This window comes from Lissotriton vulgaris, chromosome 4_1 (genome assembly GCF_964263255.1).
Source record: "Lissotriton vulgaris chromosome 4_1, aLisVul1.2, whole genome shotgun sequence".
Classification (NCBI taxonomy): domain Eukaryota; kingdom Metazoa; phylum Chordata; class Amphibia; order Caudata; family Salamandridae; genus Lissotriton; species Lissotriton vulgaris.
Window position 1 is genome coordinate 518157485 of NC_141691.1, and position 18950 is coordinate 518176434.

The window sequence follows — 18950 nt, forward strand, 5'->3', positions numbered from 1 at the left end:
AATAGAAGCCTATTTTGTGGCCCACCCTTTCAGTGGTTGAATTGCCTGTTACCACTCTTGATTATTCCGGACGTTTCATAACTAGTGATTTGATGCTGCAAACGTGAAGATTTAAAAAGATAAACCATGAAGAAAAATGTATCCTTAATAAATATTACAAAATTACCTTTTCTAAGCTATAATCCCTACCGGCAGTCATGGCCTCACATGTTTAAAATAGAATTCCCAGTTCTGCATGATCGGACAGCAGCGCAAAGAAAGCAACTTAGAGCGACACATATTTCATCGTCTGAGAGGCCTTGTAATGTGAGAATGGCTTGAGCACTATATCTTATCATTCTCACTCTCATTAGTGGGACCAAAAAGCGTTTAGTATATAATTTATAACATTTACAAAAAAAATAGAAAGTGGAACATGGACTGGGTGACACCGTCATCACTCGGGCATGCCATCATATCTAGATTAGTCTGGTATCCTATTGGGAAACAGAGTAGGCATGTTTCTGTGTCTGCCCTAAACCAAAATAGTAGGGAGTGCTTTCAGGTCCTCATGGGTTTCTGTATGTAACTAACTGGTGTAACCTCTATGTTCCAGGAAAGGTATTTCTTATTCATTACTTACTGTGACCCCCACCGCATTCCTCTTATTATATGGTTGTGCTAATACCATTAGTGAAACTTTCTTTTTACTGATGGATGCACATGAAGTGGGGTCGGAAAAAGTGTTTGATAAGTCAATCTCGTCAAGGTAACCTTTCGCATAGGCCAACAATAGGATTGGCATGCCTTTGTCACATTTCAGACCTTCATTGACTATGGCCCTGGTTAGTGGGGCGTCCTCATTCTGCCATACAGAAAGCCACAACAGAGATGGTTTGGTTCGTATGAGTTCGCTCAAATAGGAGAGCCCAAGTTCACTGTTGCAAATGAAATTTGAAGCAGATCCTTAAATGGCCAACATTCTCTCACAGAAGTTATTTTCCTCCTTCTTTATTGGTGAACAGTAAGCGTAACCCCAGACGCCGGCCCCATAGGAAGCTGTGGGGGAGCATTGTGCAGTGTAAATTTGCACTACCGGGGCCAGAAACAAACCCCTGACTGGGCGTGGTAGGTAAGGAGTGAACTTCAAGATCTAGCTAGTTTTTTGTCCTACTTTGCTGGACATGTACTACCCAGAAGCCTATTTTGCAAAAAGTTACCTCCAGGTAGGAGAAAGTTTTTGCGCTTACCAGAAACATTTGACCAACTGCTATTTTAAAGTCTGCTTATCTTTTGGTCCCATAAGCCATTATGTAAGATTTAGCAAAGTTCGTTAGGAGGTACAATTTTAACATGGGCTCTACAAAAGTGTTGACTAGAGTTCTTAGTGCTTTTGGGGTACAGGCAATTAAAACCGCATCATCTGCATACAGAAGTGCAGGAATTGGTATACCATTTGCCTTTGGGACGTCTAGGGTACTGGCTACTACCTCAGTGGTCAGAGCATTAATATAAAGTATAAATGGTGCAAGCACACAGCCTTGTGGCACTCCACAATGGGTATTGATAATGTCTGTGAATTCGCCTTTTTGTCCATAACGTACCATGGCAGAGGTATTGGTATAAAGCATGGCAAGTATGTAGACAAGGGTCCTTTCTATTCCACTACTAAGGAGATGCTGACAAAGCTTATTTCGATTTACGCAATCAAAGGCTATGGATAAATCCATGAATCCCAGGTAAAGGTTGAACCGTGTGGTCAATGTATACTTGCCGATTATTAGGTTTAAATTCAAGCATTGCTCCACCGTGCCAATGCCAGCCCAAAAATCGTATTGACATACACCAGAATTTTGTTATCACGTACTCAATCTAAAATCCTATTTTATATAGCACAGCCAAAGATTTGGGCCAGTATGTCAATTAAAGAAATTAGGTGGTAGCAATCAGGCATGGCCCGGTCACCTTTTTTAAAAATAGGAACTATAGTGGAGTCCACAGAAGAGCTTGGTATAGTAGAGGACGTCATGTCACTAAAAATATCTGTCATTAAAATAGCACATAATGACGGATTACATTTTACTAAATCAATGGGGACTCCATCAGGCCCAGGCTATTTTCCACTGGTGCTCTGTGGAATCGTTGCAGTTACTTCATCAATTTGATTTGATTGATTTGTATATTTATAAAGTGCGTAAATGCCCGGAGTCTTCTTGGCGCTAGAGTTAGATGGGCAAAAGATTACTGATATGGTAGTTACGCTGACTTAACAAGAAAAGAGCCAAGTATTTAAGGCTTTCTAAAAGACCATAGCGAAGTGCTGCTTTTTATCGTGATAGGAAGAAGGTTCCAGGTTTTAGCTGTCCGAAACAGAAAGCTTCCTCCCCCCTCCCCCGACCGGACCTGCTTGAACTTAGGAACATGTAAAAGTTTTGTGTGAGCTGATCTCAAGCTTCTTGCAGACACATACTGTGAGAAGTTGGCCTGATATTCAGTGTTCACTATTCTAGTGATCACTATGTATCAGTCCAAACAACCCTTATGGTGATTGGTTGTAAGTCAACCTTATAGACCAGCTATCCTAGTAGCATGGATACAAGCAGTCTTCGGGCTAAACTCTAGAGGGCGTGTTAAGCCAGCTGTTATACCATCACATATACCCCTTGAACACCAAGTGAAAGGACACCATACAAGTGTTATGAAAATAAACAGTGTATTTATTTAGATCACAACAGCCCTGTACTCTTTATTAGGATAGGGTACTAAGCACACAACAAAACTCTTACGAAAATACTTTAAGTTGCACAATTTACACAAATGCCCGAGGGGCACGAAAAACCATATACTATGGAAGTGGAATGCGAAATTACTAGCAGGTAAGTACTGGACTAATAGGCTTTGGAATCGCTAGGACTACGTTACTGAACCTTCAGATTACTAGTAGGGGGCCTAGGGGACACAGGTGCAGAGTGTGCACTCTCACGCGGGATGCGGGACAAAGTCTATGGGAGCTAGTAAAAGCAAAGTTAGTGTTCTCGGGCGAACCCGATAAGGTAGGTCGAAAACGACAGTGGATCTGGACCCTTGGATAGTGAGGCTATGCTGGGGCACCGAAATGCCGAAGTTACCTAGCCCAGGGGCTGCGGCTGCATAGGTCTGAAAAGACGTCGGGAATCCTCGTTGACGAACCAGGAGCCTGAAGAAAGAGTTGCTGGCAGGCGAGCAGTGAAGATTGTTCGAAGTGATCCAAGCCTGGACCGAAGATGGATGACACCTGAAAGAAGAGGGGACCAAGTTCTTAATCACTAGCCAGTGATCAGATGGGCACCAGGATGGCACCGGATGGTAGTCACCTAGACCAGGTGAGTGGGCGACGCTGGGCTCTGCAGTCTCACGGACCAGGAGGCGTTGTCGGCGACCAGGATAGAGGTGCGAGCTGTCCCACGATGGTTGATGCTGTCGACGTCGCTGGACCCAGGATTGGGGCAACAAGTCTTGGCAAATTCAAGCCCACGCGGTGGACCTAAAATGGCGTCTGGAGTGGACCAGGAGGGTCCGGGGTGCTCCTCTTTTGGAAGGGAGCAAGGGCCAGTCTGGAGCAACCAGACCAGCAGTGGTGATGTCGTCGGGCGTCGTCGGGAAGGCCACAAGCCAGCGGGCTAGTAGCCAGACAACGCGGTGAGCAGCAAAAAGCAGAAGGGCCCCACGCAGATCTCGTGGATGCTGGGGGGCTGGACTTCAGTGCTGGAGCTGCACAGGGTCGGGGCTTCTAGGACCCCAAAGCACTCACCAGAGGATCCCTCGGCGGTCGTGCCGGATAGAAGTCGTGCAGTTCTGATGATGGCCGGTCCCTCGAGGTCTCGTCGCACCTACGGTTCTCAGCTTAGCTGTAGAGGTAGGTAGAGGTCAGAGGTGCCAGGGAAGCCGGGTCTCGTCGAGCTGGTCAGTCGGATTTCGGAGGAAGGGCGTGCAGCAAACCGCAGAGTTCTTAGATGGTGCCTGCGGGTGCAGGGTGACTACTCCTTAGTCACAAGGGAGAAATCTTGAGAAGAGTCGAGAGTTCCTTTCATGGAAAGTAGTTTCTTGATTCAAAGATGATCTGATTTGGTAGGGTCCCCGCTCCTGCCTTTATCCTAAAGAAAGGGGTGGGTACGCGACTAGGTCCTGCCCTAGGGGTGGGACCAGGAAGGGGGGGGTTACACCCCTCTCCCATGCCGGACTTTCCCCAGGCCAGGGGCTGGTGTGCCCCTGGAACTGGTTCTAGCCGGCAGATGCGTAGTGAGCACCGGGGTGCCACTTGCAGTCACCTTCCTGTAAAGCCCTGCCTACCCAGGATACACAAAACCCTGTCTGGGATGGTGCTAGCACCGCCCCTGACAGGAAACCCTTTTGTCCAAGCTCCCCTCGCTGGAAGGACTCTCAGCTGCAGGGGGTCAGACTCGTGTCTGTGGTGGCAGCATCCATTTTGTGATGCTGAGGCTTGAGTTAACTTTAACCGGGGTTCACAGTTACATACATGTCGTGTCCCTCTAGAAGGGTGGAATGCTAACCCCGTCGCCAGAATTGGCGAGGGGTTAGTATTCCAATTCGTATGACACCTTACTCGACATGTTTTGATAAAGCGATACCAGAGATAGCATTTAACCGCGAGGATTATAATGCACTTAAGAGTATATGGTAGGCGTTATCATGGAACAGCTATTAGGACTTGGTTCCGCAAGCTGCAAACGGGCTCAGCTCATGCCAGAGCACCATTTCACACGATTCCAAGCACTCTGCCTTCAGGATTGTCAAGGCCTGCCATAGGAGTGACTGATAGGAATCTGTGTGTCCATTTTAGGGTTAGATATAGGTATACTATATCTAAAGCAAAGGGTGATTACGCCACCTTGCCCCAGCTGTCGTGCAGCCAGTTGTGTCAGATTTAGATGGCCATCCAGGGGTGGCATAATATATGCTTCAGCCCCTGGTAGGCCCTGGGTACACCTATGCCCTGAGTTACAGGGTCTGATAAGGTGTCCCAGTACCAATTGGATAATGCACCTAAGGTACACGTGTCAATTTAGTGAGAGAACAGCAAGGCTGTGGGTCTGATTGGCAGGCCCACAGCCAGAGAAAGTCGTAAACCAGTGAAACAAAAGCAAAAAAATCTGGGTGATCATAGGATTGCAGACCCTACTCTCCTACACATACCATTTCAGGTGTGTTTTCAAAAACTGAGGTCCTGTGCCATGAAGAGCCTTAAAGGTTAGACATAATCATTTAAACATGATCCTTATTTCCATCTGTAGCCAGTGGAGGGCTCTCACTCTGTGGGCGACTGGCTCAGATCTCGGAATATCCAGCACTAACCTGGCTGCTGCATTCTGCAGACGCTGGAGTTTTATTTAGTGCTGGGCTTGGATCCTCAAATACAAAGCATTGCCATAATCCAATCTGGACAGGGCCAATGCTGTAACTAGAGTTTTATGTGAGTCAAATGGTAAAATGTACGTTTTTTAATGAGATAGGGAGTTAGTCTTATTAAAAAAAGGAGCATCAAGGCGGGTACTAGGCCTCGTCACTGTGTTCATAACTCCCACCGTTGCATATTCAAGGTAGAGTTAAGAATAATGTTGGCCACTTTAAAGAAAAGAACAAATACTGACAGTACTCTTATGCATCTTAGAAGGGGTTGGCAAACCTGATGCAATGAGCTACGCTTTTTCACTTGAGGAATTGTATTAAGTATTACAAGTGGAGTAGAAGCCTTTGATTTCATAATAGAATCCTCCTAAAAGCTATTTTCAGCACTTTTGAAATAAAAGGAAATGTCTCCCTTGAGTGTTTGTTGTAGGAAAAACAGATACATATCTACAGATATATAGATACAAATCCCAAGCATAGTTCTGTTCCTGAACAGAATCCCTGCAACAACATTTCAATGCCTTGTGTGACATTTTGAGTGAAACTTGTCAGGACATGTGGTGTATTATATGATGTGGCTGTGCGACATCACTGCGTAATACACTCACCAACACCTTTGGGACCAGAAGGTTTCGTTTGTCAAACATTTAGCTCAACCCTGGGTAGCTGTGGCTCTGAGCAGCTCCGGGTCCAGGTCTCCACACAGCGTGCCGCCCATCTGCCTGACCTTTGCGTGCGGCCTACCCAGAGTGCCTGACCGTCAGTGGAAGCATTTTCTGACATCACTGGAGTTCTTCTCACAGCATCCTACATGTCTTTATCTATTGGCTCTCGTGTAGACTTAGATTCTGCCTGATCTTGGCATTTCAGAGTGCCTGACCTTGTCAGCAATACGTGTTGCCTTTTGGTGACACGCACACAAACAACTGCGGTGTGATCTTGCTTCAACCTGACAATTTTGACATTACAGAGTTCCTTAGTTCCCTTCACAGCACGTGTTGTTTTTCGGTGACACGCATACCAGCAATTAAATCATGTGTTACAGAATTGGCACAGCATCAGTATCGCATGCTGTTTATCAGTGACGCACACCAGTGATTTAATCACATGCTGCAACATGGTATTTTGTGTGTTACTTTTCCGGTGACACGCACACCTCTATTAAGCTTTACATCTATAACATTTTAGTTCATGTTTTTTGTGACATGCACTTCCTTTGATCCTGAAGTATCTGCATATTGGTGTTGCTGTTTATTACTCGTCAGTGACTCTTGTATAATCAATTGCTCACAACTCTTTTCATTTATCTAGCCATAATCAATTTTCAATAAAAAAAAATGCTGCATTGTACCACCACCATTATTTTCTCCCAGTACAACTAATGCTAGTGTAGACTGGGAACTATGGTAAGAGAGTTTTGAAGCATACATGGCTGCTATTGATGGTGAAGATGTCACCTATAAAAAGCAATATACATTATTATGTCATTGTTTAGGCTCTGAGGGTAGAAAGATTTTATTGCACTTACCACAGCAATCCATTTTAGGAGAAGGTGACATGATGGATGAACATATGTCCACATTGAAAATGTTGGACATAAGGTTTAAACCACATAAGAATGTTGTCCTAGAACACCACAAATTTCACAAGCGTCAACAACTTCCTGGCGAACCAATTGAAACATATATTGGGGTGTTGAGGTCTTTAGCCTCTTCATGCGAATATAAGAAATTTGAAGAATAATTCATAAGGGATCACATAGTTAAACACCAACAACAAAAAACTTCAAAAAGTCCTGCTACCCACACCTAATCTCACACTTCTTAAGGCGGTTGAATTGGCTGCCTGAATAGAAAGCACTGCATCTTTTATGTCTCAAATGTCTCTAACAGGCAAAAACGTCTAAGAGTATGTCATCTGTTGTGTGTTTTTGTGACAAAAAGAAAGAGAGGATTAAAAAGAAAGGCAAATTATTCTGTTATAGGTGTGGAAATCCTAACCATTTAGGAAACTCCTTACCATGTCCTGCCTGGAAAAAATATGTTCTCCTTCGTATGTTCTATAAAAAAGGGGCATTTTGTGCATGTATATAGATCCAAATGTAAACTAATTGTAAGTCATCTGATTCGAGTGACGAAATACTATGTATTAATGATACTCAATCGTAGTCACACGTAGATGTCAATGTCATGCACATGGAAATGGGTTCCATCAAGAGAGCATATTGTTTCATAGCAGTTGGTAACACGGAAATCATTATGAAGGAAGATTCTGGATCTCCATTTACATTAATTAGTACAGAAATTTTTTAACAATGTGATTTTGACGAAGTCTTTTATAAAACCTATAGCATATGGTAATAAACCTATTGAGGTTTTAAGTGAGTTTAATACAAACATTTTCCTTCAAAGGCAATAGTACCTCTGCTGTTGTGTATGTAGCCAACACGGGACATCATTTCTGGGATGACTGGAACAACGAAATTAAGGTATAATTTTAGACCCTAATAGCCCAAAACAAGTAATGCTGAAAAAGGATTAAACTGGTGTTCATGAAATTCAACCTTCTATATGGGAAACCAAATTCCTCAAAGTTTTTTATGAAACTCTTGGGAAGCTAGAGAGTTTTAGGCATAAAATATAGCTTAAAGATGGTATAATTCCTGTAGTCCATAAGGTGAGGAGAGTTCCTTTAGCTATCAGAACAGATCGAAAATAATTTGATATGTTACAACAACAGGATATCATTAAACCAATTGAAAGCTCTGAAAAGTTATCTCCTGTTGTTCTAGCTAGGAAACCTGATAGGAGTTTGAGAATGCGTGTCGACCTTAAAGATCTGAACTCCAAAATCTGGGTAGATCATCATCTTTGCCCAACATAACAGATGTTATCATTGGTCAAGGGTGCAAATTGGCGGAAGGTTCTCACCAACCAGTCCCGTCCCGGTGTACCACTAATGCAACCAACGCTACTAACCCCAACAATGGAGTTTCTTTATTTTTCCCCCTTAACAACGTCAATCGTGCATCCTTGGTTCCACCTGCACAGTTAAGAAGCCCTGTACCTATTAATGAAGCAGAGTCGTTCCAGCTAGTATCAATATTGTTCTGGAACGTGGCAGGTCTCCGAACTAAGATCTTATCTACTCCTTGGTTGGACTTTGTTACCACACACCAGATAATCTGCTTGCAAGAGACTTGGACAATTGATCCACTGCACATACAGGGTTACCTAACGTTTCATACACCGGCCTGCCCATCAACTCATGGTAGACCGATGGGGGGCCTTGTTATATATATTTCAAATAAACTTGAAGTAAGAAAAACTTTTATAAAATGTGCTACACCGAATTATCAAATTCTTTTGATCATTTTTAAAAACGGTACATCATACTGCATAATTAATTTTTATAATAATCTATCTCCGATAGACTGTATGAAAACTGTGTCAGAAATTACCATGTCTATAAGCGAACAACGCGCTAAACATTCACCCACACTGTGTAATGTAATATGGGGTGGCGATTTCAATGTACAACTGTGCCCAAAATATAGGACAACTGATTGTGGCCTTACTGACGAAAACGACTGCCCACTGACACACTTTAGTCACTCCCCGGTAGGAGATTCCATTAACGAAAGTTTAATGTTTTTAGAATTGTTGTATGCCAATGAACTTGTCTACCCCCAAGTGGAATTCAAACCCACTTTTCACGGTAGGGGCTGTTTTAGTATTATAGATTTTATTTTGTGTTCATATTCTTTAAAGGGTACGCTTTTTCAGTTTACTACAGGTACAGAAGTATCTGGTGATCATTTTTCCAACAGCATTGTACTGAAGTTATTTACTAATAATCATCAGCCTTCACTGAAGAGTTTACTGACTCAAAATGCATTAAGTATGGACAGAACCAATGGTTATTCGGTGAAATGGTCCCGGGTAGACCCCCAAATAACAACAACTAAAATCGTAACCAAAGCACTCCCTTGGATAAATTCTTGCCTTGATGAAGATTCTACCCCTGAGCAAATCATTTCCAGTTTTGGGGAAATCCTCAAAACTATCCAGAGTGAACTAGCCCGAACCCACAAATCAGGTACCCATCCAGGTCCAAAATGGTTCAACTCAGCATGTCGAAAAGCACTAAACGCCCTAAAGAAAGAACTCCATAATCCAGTCAGAGACAACGCTAAAATAGCTAAGCTAAGATCTGAATATAAGCAGGCCCAACTCAGATGTAAAAAAGAGATGAAGGAAAAACTATGGGCACAGCTACATGAGAGCTGCAAAACAAAGGACAGCTCTCAGTTCTGGCAAGTTGTAAAATCTCCTTTCTTGCTTGAGGCCAAATCCCATCAATACCTAGACGTAGCAGTGTCCGCGGACGAGTGGGTGACTCACTTTTCTAAGATCTTTAGTGATCTCCCCCCGGACAGTGCGGCACAATTCAATCAAGAACCTAGATCCCCAAGAAAAGGAGTGTACCCAATTGATCTATCCTTTACCCTGGGGGAGGTTATAAGCGCACTATCCTCCTCAAAATCTGGGAAGGCTCCCGGCCCGGACGGCGTCCCATTAGATATATTCGTCTCTAACATCGACCTATGGTCTCCAATTATCACCCAGCTAATGACAGCAGTCCTTAGCACTGGCCTTCTGGATTCTTGGTCTTCCTCCATACTTCTTCCCATTTTTAAAAAAGGGGATAGAAATGACCCTGCCTGCTACAGGCCCATCTCCCTCCTGGATTCATTGGGAAAAGTCGCGGGTCGCCTAATCCTTGACCGTTTGCAGGATTGGGCGGCGGAGAATAACATCATCACCGACCTCCAGTATGTATTCCGGGAGGGACTGGGCACTGTTGAACAGGCTTTAAATTTAGCACTTCTGATAGGAAAGTATGTGGGAGCCAAACGGGGAAACCTATACATGGTTTACGTCGACCTTAGCGCGGCGTTTGACTGTGTAATTCATGCCAAGCTATGGCCCATCCTGGAGAAATTGGGGGTCGACCCGCCGCTAATCAAATTCTTGCGCGAGCTTTATTCTGAAGCTTCGGCTCGCGTAAGGTTTGGAACAGGTGGCGAATTAACATCTTCCTTTCAAATAACACGTGGAGTTAGGCAGGGTTGCGTCCTGGCTCCCTTCTTGTTCAATTTATATACGAACGGTTTGGAAGCAGCCATGCTTGAAGGGAGCCAGGACCTACCTACCATTAACCATCGCCCTATCCCAGCATTGCTCTATGCTGATGATTCAGTTATCTTTGCTAGATCCCTGGTCCAATTACAGAAGCAATTAGACAAATACTGCAACTATATGCTTTCCCTGGGGTTAAAGGTAAATAAGACCAAGACCTTTGTTATGAAAACGGGGCCCAAGGTGACAAGCTCGAAGTATCTCACTATCGAGCATTCAAAATTAGAACGAGTCAGGGAATACCCTTATTTGGGTATATTAATAGATGACCAGCTAACATGGAAAAGGGCACTGGTAACTAGAAAACTGCTATACCAGCGAGCTACATCTGCCCTAATTTCATTTTCTAGAAAACTGGGTAAGCCATCTCCCCCAGCACTACTTAAAATCCATCAAGCTAAGTGCCAGAGCATTGCTACATATGGGGCTGGCGTATGGGGTTATGTAAATACGGCCGAACTCCAAAAAATTCAAAATGGCTTTGCAAAATACCTGTTGGCCCTTCCCCAGAGTGCCCCCACATACGGATGCCATACCGAGCTTGGGATCGACTATCTAGCTGATCACATCAAATGTCAACCAATGCTCCTATGGCATCGTATCTGGTCTAAGCCTGAATGTCACCTTACTCGGGCCTTGATCTCGGATTGCCTGGGGCTGTCCTCTTGGAAAAAGATCCCATGGTTGGCTTACGTTGTCAACTTCTTGGAAGATCTGGATCTTAATCAATACGTAACAGAGCCGTCATTAATCAGTGAGCTAAGTAGGAAAACCTTTAAGTGCCATTGTCTTAATCATCTCAGGGAACTTCGTTTGAGCGGCGAATTACCCAAGCAATCAAATGCCCACGTTATGTTGGTACAAGTTTCTCCAGGCTTACAGCCTTACCTCACTTATTATTTGACCAACTACGAAAAATACCTTATAACCAGGTTTCGTTTTAATTTGTTTTTCCGATTGATAACCTTCCCAAACCCATTAAATTGGTCCCACAACTTAGAGAAATGCCCATGCGACAAGGTCTCATCCCAATCTACCATGCATGTAGCTTTTTTCTGTTACTACTACGCCATACCCCGCAAACGCTGGGTTTTGCCCGTGTTGCGTCAGATGGGGTTGAGGACCTGTCGACCAGCGCTCCTTGCATTACAACAGCCAAATTCACAACACGAGGCTAAAAGCCTGGCAATGTATTTGAAATCATGTATAATAACACGTAAAACATTAAGGAACGAGGATCTAACACTTTGAAACATTGTGCTGGTAGTTGTCTGAAAGTGTATTTTTCCCTTCTGTTATTTTTTCCGTAACGCTATAGGCCTTTTTAAAATCGTACTGCAATATTGTATTAGCATTACTTGTTCCGTTTCTATGTAAATATGTATTTTTAAATTATGATGTACTTTTTATGGTTAACTAATTGTCTAACCGAATAAAAGAATTTGAACTGAACTGGTTTTTCACCCTTGACATGACCTCCCCCTATCACCAGATACTTTTAAATGGAGATTGACAACATTTAACATCATTCATCATCCCAGAGGGTGCCTTACGTTTCAAAAGAATGCTTTTCAGTTTGGCCTCAGCACCTGCTGTTTTTCGCACCTTTTGTAACATTTATTCAAAGACGCTGAAGTGACTTTATGTTTCCAAGATGATGTATTAGTTTTCGGGGACACAAAGGACAACCATGACAGGCATTCAGCGCATGTTCTGGATGTCCTAGTAAAAAGGGGTCACATTCAGAGCAGACAAATGCAAATTTGGCATACCTGAAGTAACTTACTTACGTCATAAACTATCTGCAGTGGGGGTTGAGCCTAGGGATAGTTTAGTTAAAGCCATTGTGGAAGCACCTGTTCCCCATTGGAAAGATCAGTTGAGGTCCTTCATGGGTTTGATGGAGTTTTACTCTAGATTCATTCCCAGTTGTGCTCAAAGGACACATGCATTGCCTCAATTGTTGAGGAAGAATGAGAAGTTTGTGTAGAGTGATTCGTGTGATCAAGAATTTCCTGGCAAAAAAAAGAAAATAAATTGGCAATGCCATTACTCTCTAACCATTTGACCCCAGAGTTACAAGCTTAATGATTACTGACGCTAGCCAATTTCGGTTAGTAGCTGTATTACTTCAGAAAAGGAATGCAAGAGAATAGGTAGTGGCATTTTCTACTCGTGGTCTCAAAGGAGCACTCTGTGGTGGAGCGCGAAGGTTTGGCTTGTTGGTGGGGTGTCAATCATTTTTGCCAGTACTTGTGGGACACAGAGTTTGTGATCAGGGTTGATCACAAACCTTTAATCGACATGTTCATTATGAAAGGGGCAGGTAACGCTACGCCTAGGTTTGATCACAAACCTTTAATCGACATGTTCATTATGAAAGGGGCTGGTAACGCTACGCCTAGGTTTGCCAAGGGCCAATATATGGTGCAAGAATACTGTTACAAGATGGAGTTTATTCCTGGCATCAGAAATGTGATGCAATTGTTTATTTAGGTTGCCTGTGAATTCCCATGAAGGAAGTCAGAGGATTTAAGATGTGGATGATGAGGTAAAAGTTAGGTGTCCTGTTCCACTCAAAGTGCCATATAAGAATCTGAATGGTTGGAAGCATTAAGAAATGACACTACATTAACCACAATCATGAGATATATCAACGAAGGCTGGCCAAATGGTGAAATTCAAGATGAGCAGGCGGGTGCATTCAGGAAAATTCAATCCGAATTGTCTGTTATGGGTGGTGTGTTAAGAAGGGCTGATCTATTAGTTGTGCCAGATGTTCTTAGATCTAGAAATCTACATTTAGCCCACAAAGGTCACATAGGCATGAGAGCCATGAAGAGGAGAGTGAGAGATTCATATTGGTGGCCGGGTACGGACAGACAAATTGAGCAATATGTGAGAGTTTGCAAGCCTTGTTTTTCTAGTGATAACACACAAGTAACTGTGCCTTCTCCAGTTGTTGCTGGGCCTGTACCAGAGGTTCCATGGTCAAAGCTAGCGATGGATATAATATGTCCAGTTGGTGTGTACCATGGTCATGTAAAAAATGGCATTGTAACCGTGGATTTTTTTCCAGATGGATAGAAGTTGCATTTGTGAATAGTATTACTTCTGCAGTGGTGGAAGATGTTTTGAAGAAATTATTTTTTCGGGAAAGTGTTCCAGATGAACTGATTACTGATAATGGCCTCCAATTTGTGCCCCAGGAGTTTGAGGTACTCCTCTTGGATTTTGGTACTAAGCATGTTACCACTTCCTTTTACCACCCAAGGAGTAATGGCTTGGTTGAGCGCTGCAACAGAATGATTAAGGAGAATATACAATTGTCTGTTGCTAGTGGGTTGACCTGGATGCATGAGGTTAAAAATGTTGTTTGGGCTTGGTGCACTACACCCAATTTTGATACCAAAGTTTTTCCTTTTGTGCTACTTAAAGGAAGACTACCAGGATCAAAGATAAACAGATTGTGGATGAAAAAGAAGATGGTGCCTGAAGAACGTATGCATGGTGTGAATGAGAAACATTTGGTGGGTCAAGATAAGTATTCCACATCAGCACATAGAGTTCTGAAGGTGAATGTAGGAGATTGGGTGCAAGTGAAGTTTCCTTACAGAGGATTGGGTGCAAGTGAAGTTTCCTTACAGAGGAGGGAAGAGAGTGGCCTGGTTTTAATCCCCTAAAAAGGTGATCAGCTTTAGTGATTTTGCAGCAACCTTAGAAGATGGTAAATGTTGGAACAAAGACAGATTATCTGTAATACACAAAGAACACAAGTCTGAGACTTATGATATGGGAGCTTATGTGTTTTAAGCCACGTCCTCAATTACATTGGCCACGCCCCTTTGATTGACCCTCCAGTTTTCTCATCCCACTCAAAGCCCTGCGTTGCCTGGCCATCGCACAATGTGACCAAACGAAGGAAAACCCCTTCCCCGAACTCCCATTCTATTTTCCGAAGTTATCAACATGCACCGCCCTAACTACTCCCTTTTCCAGGTTCGGAGGTAGAAATCGCAGAACGTCTCTCGGGTCAGCCCTGCTCAAATTTTACTGCCTAGCGAGTGGCTATTTCAGGTCAGCTCTTCAGCCAGCAAGATATGCCCAGACACGTACTTCGCTACTACGGCCGCCACCTGTCACTAAGACAGGTCGGCGCGAGTGTTTAGAACATTGTAAAATCACGTTTTGATTCCACCTCCAATAGCATGTCGGGATTCTGTGCAAACCACGGTGATTGGCTGAAGCGCTCACAAAGCCCCAATGCGAGCCAACCATACGTATTTCTAGGTCTTCACACCCCTGACGACTGCCAGAAAATGTTTAAACCATGCGATTGGCTACAGTGCGACCCGGAAGCACTGAAATTATGGCTAAGTGTCGACCATGAGAAAATCTTTAGCGGACAATGGAGGTTGGGCTGAATTTACGGACGGTCAGTGTAAGTAGTGACCAAGTAGTGAAGCAGAAAGCCGTAGAGCAACACCGAGAGCATATTTTGAAAGCCAGCAGGAGAATACAGTCACTGTGCACGCAGAGCAGGAGAAGCACGACCCAAGATTGTATTTTAAGAGGAAGGGAAAACCGGAAAGTGTTCTCCGACACCGAAAGCCCAGAAGAACGCTGCAAAGGAAATGCTCACAGAAAGCTGTAGTAGATCTGCAGGGAAAGTGGCAGCGGGACCCGATGCTGAATGTTCATGGAGAGGGACAGCGGAACAATTCACTGTACTTGCAGGGAAAGGAGCACGAGGAACTTAAACTTGACCCACATACAGAGGGGCATCAGGAGGATGGTGTGCACCTGCAAGCAGAGGGGCAACGTGTGCCTGGCCTCCCGGGCCAGGAGCAGCAGGAGTCTGGACTGCTTCAACAGGGATCTGGGCAGGAAGAGTCTGGACGGGGTGTGCGGGCAAAGGGTCGCCAACAGCATACTCCGGTAATCACCAGCACTTCACCCGAAAGCATCCATTCTTGTCTCATCCTTAGATTTGCTAGAGGGCGCTTCAGATGATAATGCATGTAAAGGAAACCTTGTGAAACTTTGCAGCTCTGTGATGCGTCTAAGCCTTTTTGAAGTTCAATTGCATTGTAGGTTGGTGAGCCGACAAATTAACTGAGAGAACAGGGCCAAGGCGTTGGTGCTGTAAGAGCTATAACACGAGCCAAGATGTCACCAAAATGGCATATAAACTGTTCAACAAACGCGTTGTAAAATATGATAAAATACTTCAGCATTAAAAAAAGTATATATGTTTAACTCATGAAAGCATTTCACTTTAGATTCGATCACTGCATTAGTGACATTTTTTGGAAGTATAATTTCTAAACCTGAGCTTAGAAATATTCATGGCCTCACCCTGTCGTAACAATGAAGCCATTAGTGAACCAAGAGACAAGCCCATGTTGGTCTCCTCCTGCACCTCATAAATCTAACACAACTCTATTCCCCCCTCGCTCGGTTTCTCTCCTCTTCCTAGTCCCGCTACCGCTAATAACTTGGATATTTCACACCTTCCAACAGATCTCCTAGTCCATTTTTCTACAACACTTCTTACCCAAACACTCCACAACATTGAACTCCATCTCTCAACCATAGTTTTAGAACTCTCTTCACTTAAGAATGAAGTCACCTCGCTCGCTTCTAAGAAACATTCCCATGGCTCTGATCCCTTAGACCCCTTGCAAATACACCCTGCGCTCTTTATCCAAGGGAATAATTGACTACTCTCAACAGTGACTACTCTCCTCCTAGACCTCCAAGCATTGTCGGCTCCTCTAATCCGCCTCTCCCCTAGTCTCTTCCTCCCCTTAACGCCCTTCTTGACCTAAAAAATGACTACCCCCACGACACCGCCCCCACCTCTTATTCCCCCCATCTCACTCATATCCCAGTGATCATGTGCACTAGTAGAATCCCGCCCCCCCCCCCCCCAGTGTCACCCAGACCCCTCAGCAACTCACTAGTATCCACCCCTGCTCCTCCACCATGCCAATTGTTCACAATTCCCTCAAAGGTATGCTCGTTAACTGTCGTTCAGCCTCATGTCACGCTACCGGAATCGCCCAAACCATCCTCAGCAAATGCATTGATATCGCCTTTTGGACTGAAACCTGGCTTAATCCCCTCTCCACACCAAACCTTGACATGCTCTCGCCTCCTGGTTACTCCATCCTCAGAAAGGACAGGTCTGGCAAAATTGTAGCTGGCCTTGCCATAATTTTTAAATCTGAACTTTAACTCTCTCCTTCTAACCATCACAACCCGACTACCTAACAGTAACTTGGTGCGGAACTCATAGTCCCGGGTTCACCTTCCATCTTCCTACATAATATCTATCACCCCCCTGGCGAACCTCTCTCCTTCGTCTAAGAGCTATCCGATCTTCTTATACAGTCATCTTTGTCATTCCAAGAACCTCTTCCTTAGAGATTTCAACCTCCACTTTAATAGAAGCGATGACCCTTCGGTCACTCATCAATGTGATTCTGCAACCCACTATAAAGGTGCCATTCTTGACGCTATTATCACTAGCAGGGGCCTGGCATCTCTCTCCCACATTACCCCCATTGATTGATCTGATCACCACCTCATCCTTTTCTCGATCAATAACTTTTTACCCACCCCTCCTGCCAACGTAACAAAACTAAAGACGTTCTCCAGGAACCTTCACACTATTCCCCCTGGTGAGCTTGAGACGAAAATAATAGATTTTCTTCAGGTCATTCCTCCATCTCAAAGTCCCACTGATCTTACTGAGCACTACAATAATTCAATTAGTAAAGCACTTGACCAAATAGCCCCATCAAAATTCAAAATTAAATAAAATAAACCCTCCAGATCCTAGTTCAATACAGACCTTAATTTTGAGAGACATGCTCTCAGACAGACTGAACGCACATGGAGACAACAGCCCTCCCACTCTAATCTTATCCTCCTTAGAACTGCTAGGGCTAACTACAAAAAACATATCTTTAAAGCGAAAGCCTCCTTCTTCCGTGCTCAACTGGACCGGGCTAGAAATCGTCCCAGAGAACTATTTAACATCGTCAAATCCCAGACATCCTCAGCCCCCCTAGACTAATGGCCACGGCTGAAAGATGCGAAGAAATTGCTAGCTTTTTTTCTGAAAACATTTCTAATATAGAACAAACCTTTGCCCTTACACCCCCTCAAGTTTTCCAACCTCCCCTCCCTAACCTCACCTTCTTGTCCTCTTCCTCTCTCATCAACCCGACTGATCCTGCCCAACCCACCCATGCTGTCACCCCCACTGAACCTTTCCACTCTGGCTCTGAACTTAAAAACAATGCTTCCTGGAACGATTTCAGCCCAGGTTCCGAACTTGATGTCCTCAACATAATTACCAAGCTCAAACCCTCTTCTCACACCAAAGATCCTCTCCCGGCCTATCGGGTACAAGAACTAAAAAACATCATCGCTCCCTATTGGATATCTATCATCAACTCTTCCCTTGCAAATGGTTGTGTCCATGCATCCCTTCAATTAGGCCAAATCACTCCCATCATCAAAAACGTCATGGCCGACCCCAACGACTTAAACAATCTACGTCCTATCTCCAACCTCCCTTTCCTTTCAAAGGCCCTGGAAAAATTTGCCCAGCTTCAATTGAACAAACATATTGACACCTTCAATCTCTTGGACACTTTACAATCTGGCTTTAGAAAGGGCTGCAGTACTGAAACTGCAATGCTCAACATCATTGACGACATCCATGGTCCCCTAGATAAAGGTGAATCTTCCCTTCTTTTTCTACTCAACCTTTCTGCTGCCTTTGATACTGTTAACCATTTAACATTACTCAATACTTTCAAAAAACGCTTTGGTCTGGGTGGCGACGTACTCAAGGGGTTCACCTCATATTTCCAACACGGAACCCAACAAATTAAAGTCTGCAACTGCCTCTCGGAACCTCAGTCAATCACCTTAGGTGTTCCCCAGGGCGCTATTCTCTCTCCCACTCTTTTCAACCTTTTCATGGAACCCCTTACTCTTATTCTTAAACAAGCGGGACTCCGCTACCACCTCTATGCTGACGATACACAACTATATTACAGAATGAAATCCCATGATGACGTCTTACATCTAAATGACAGTGACTAAGATTCAAATGTGGTCCCATTACAACCACCTAAAACTAAATCCTAAAAAAACTGAAATCATTCTATTCTCTCCGAAAAACAACCTGCTCCCGATCCAAAATTGGATCTCTGACATTAATGCTCTTAACTGCTCTCTCACCATCTCTAATTCGGTCAAGTCCCTCGACATCAGCATCAACCAGAGCCCCCGTCTTACTCCCCAGAAAAAAACTCTGCCAAAAGTGCGCTCTAACTCTGCACC

General features: G+C 44.0%; 1 pseudogene across 1 annotated transcript in view; it reads left to right on the forward strand.

Moving 5' to 3' along the window:
- Window positions 1-14964: 14964 nt before the first annotated feature.
- Window positions 14965-18950, forward strand: part of LOC147718916 (uncharacterized) — a 288616-nt pseudogene continuing 284630 nt past the window's right edge. The window contains exon 1 of the transcript XR_015310016.1: window positions 14965-15524. The product of XR_015310016.1 is annotated as an uncharacterized LOC147718916 (transcript). The remainder of the gene's footprint in view (window positions 15525-18950) is intronic.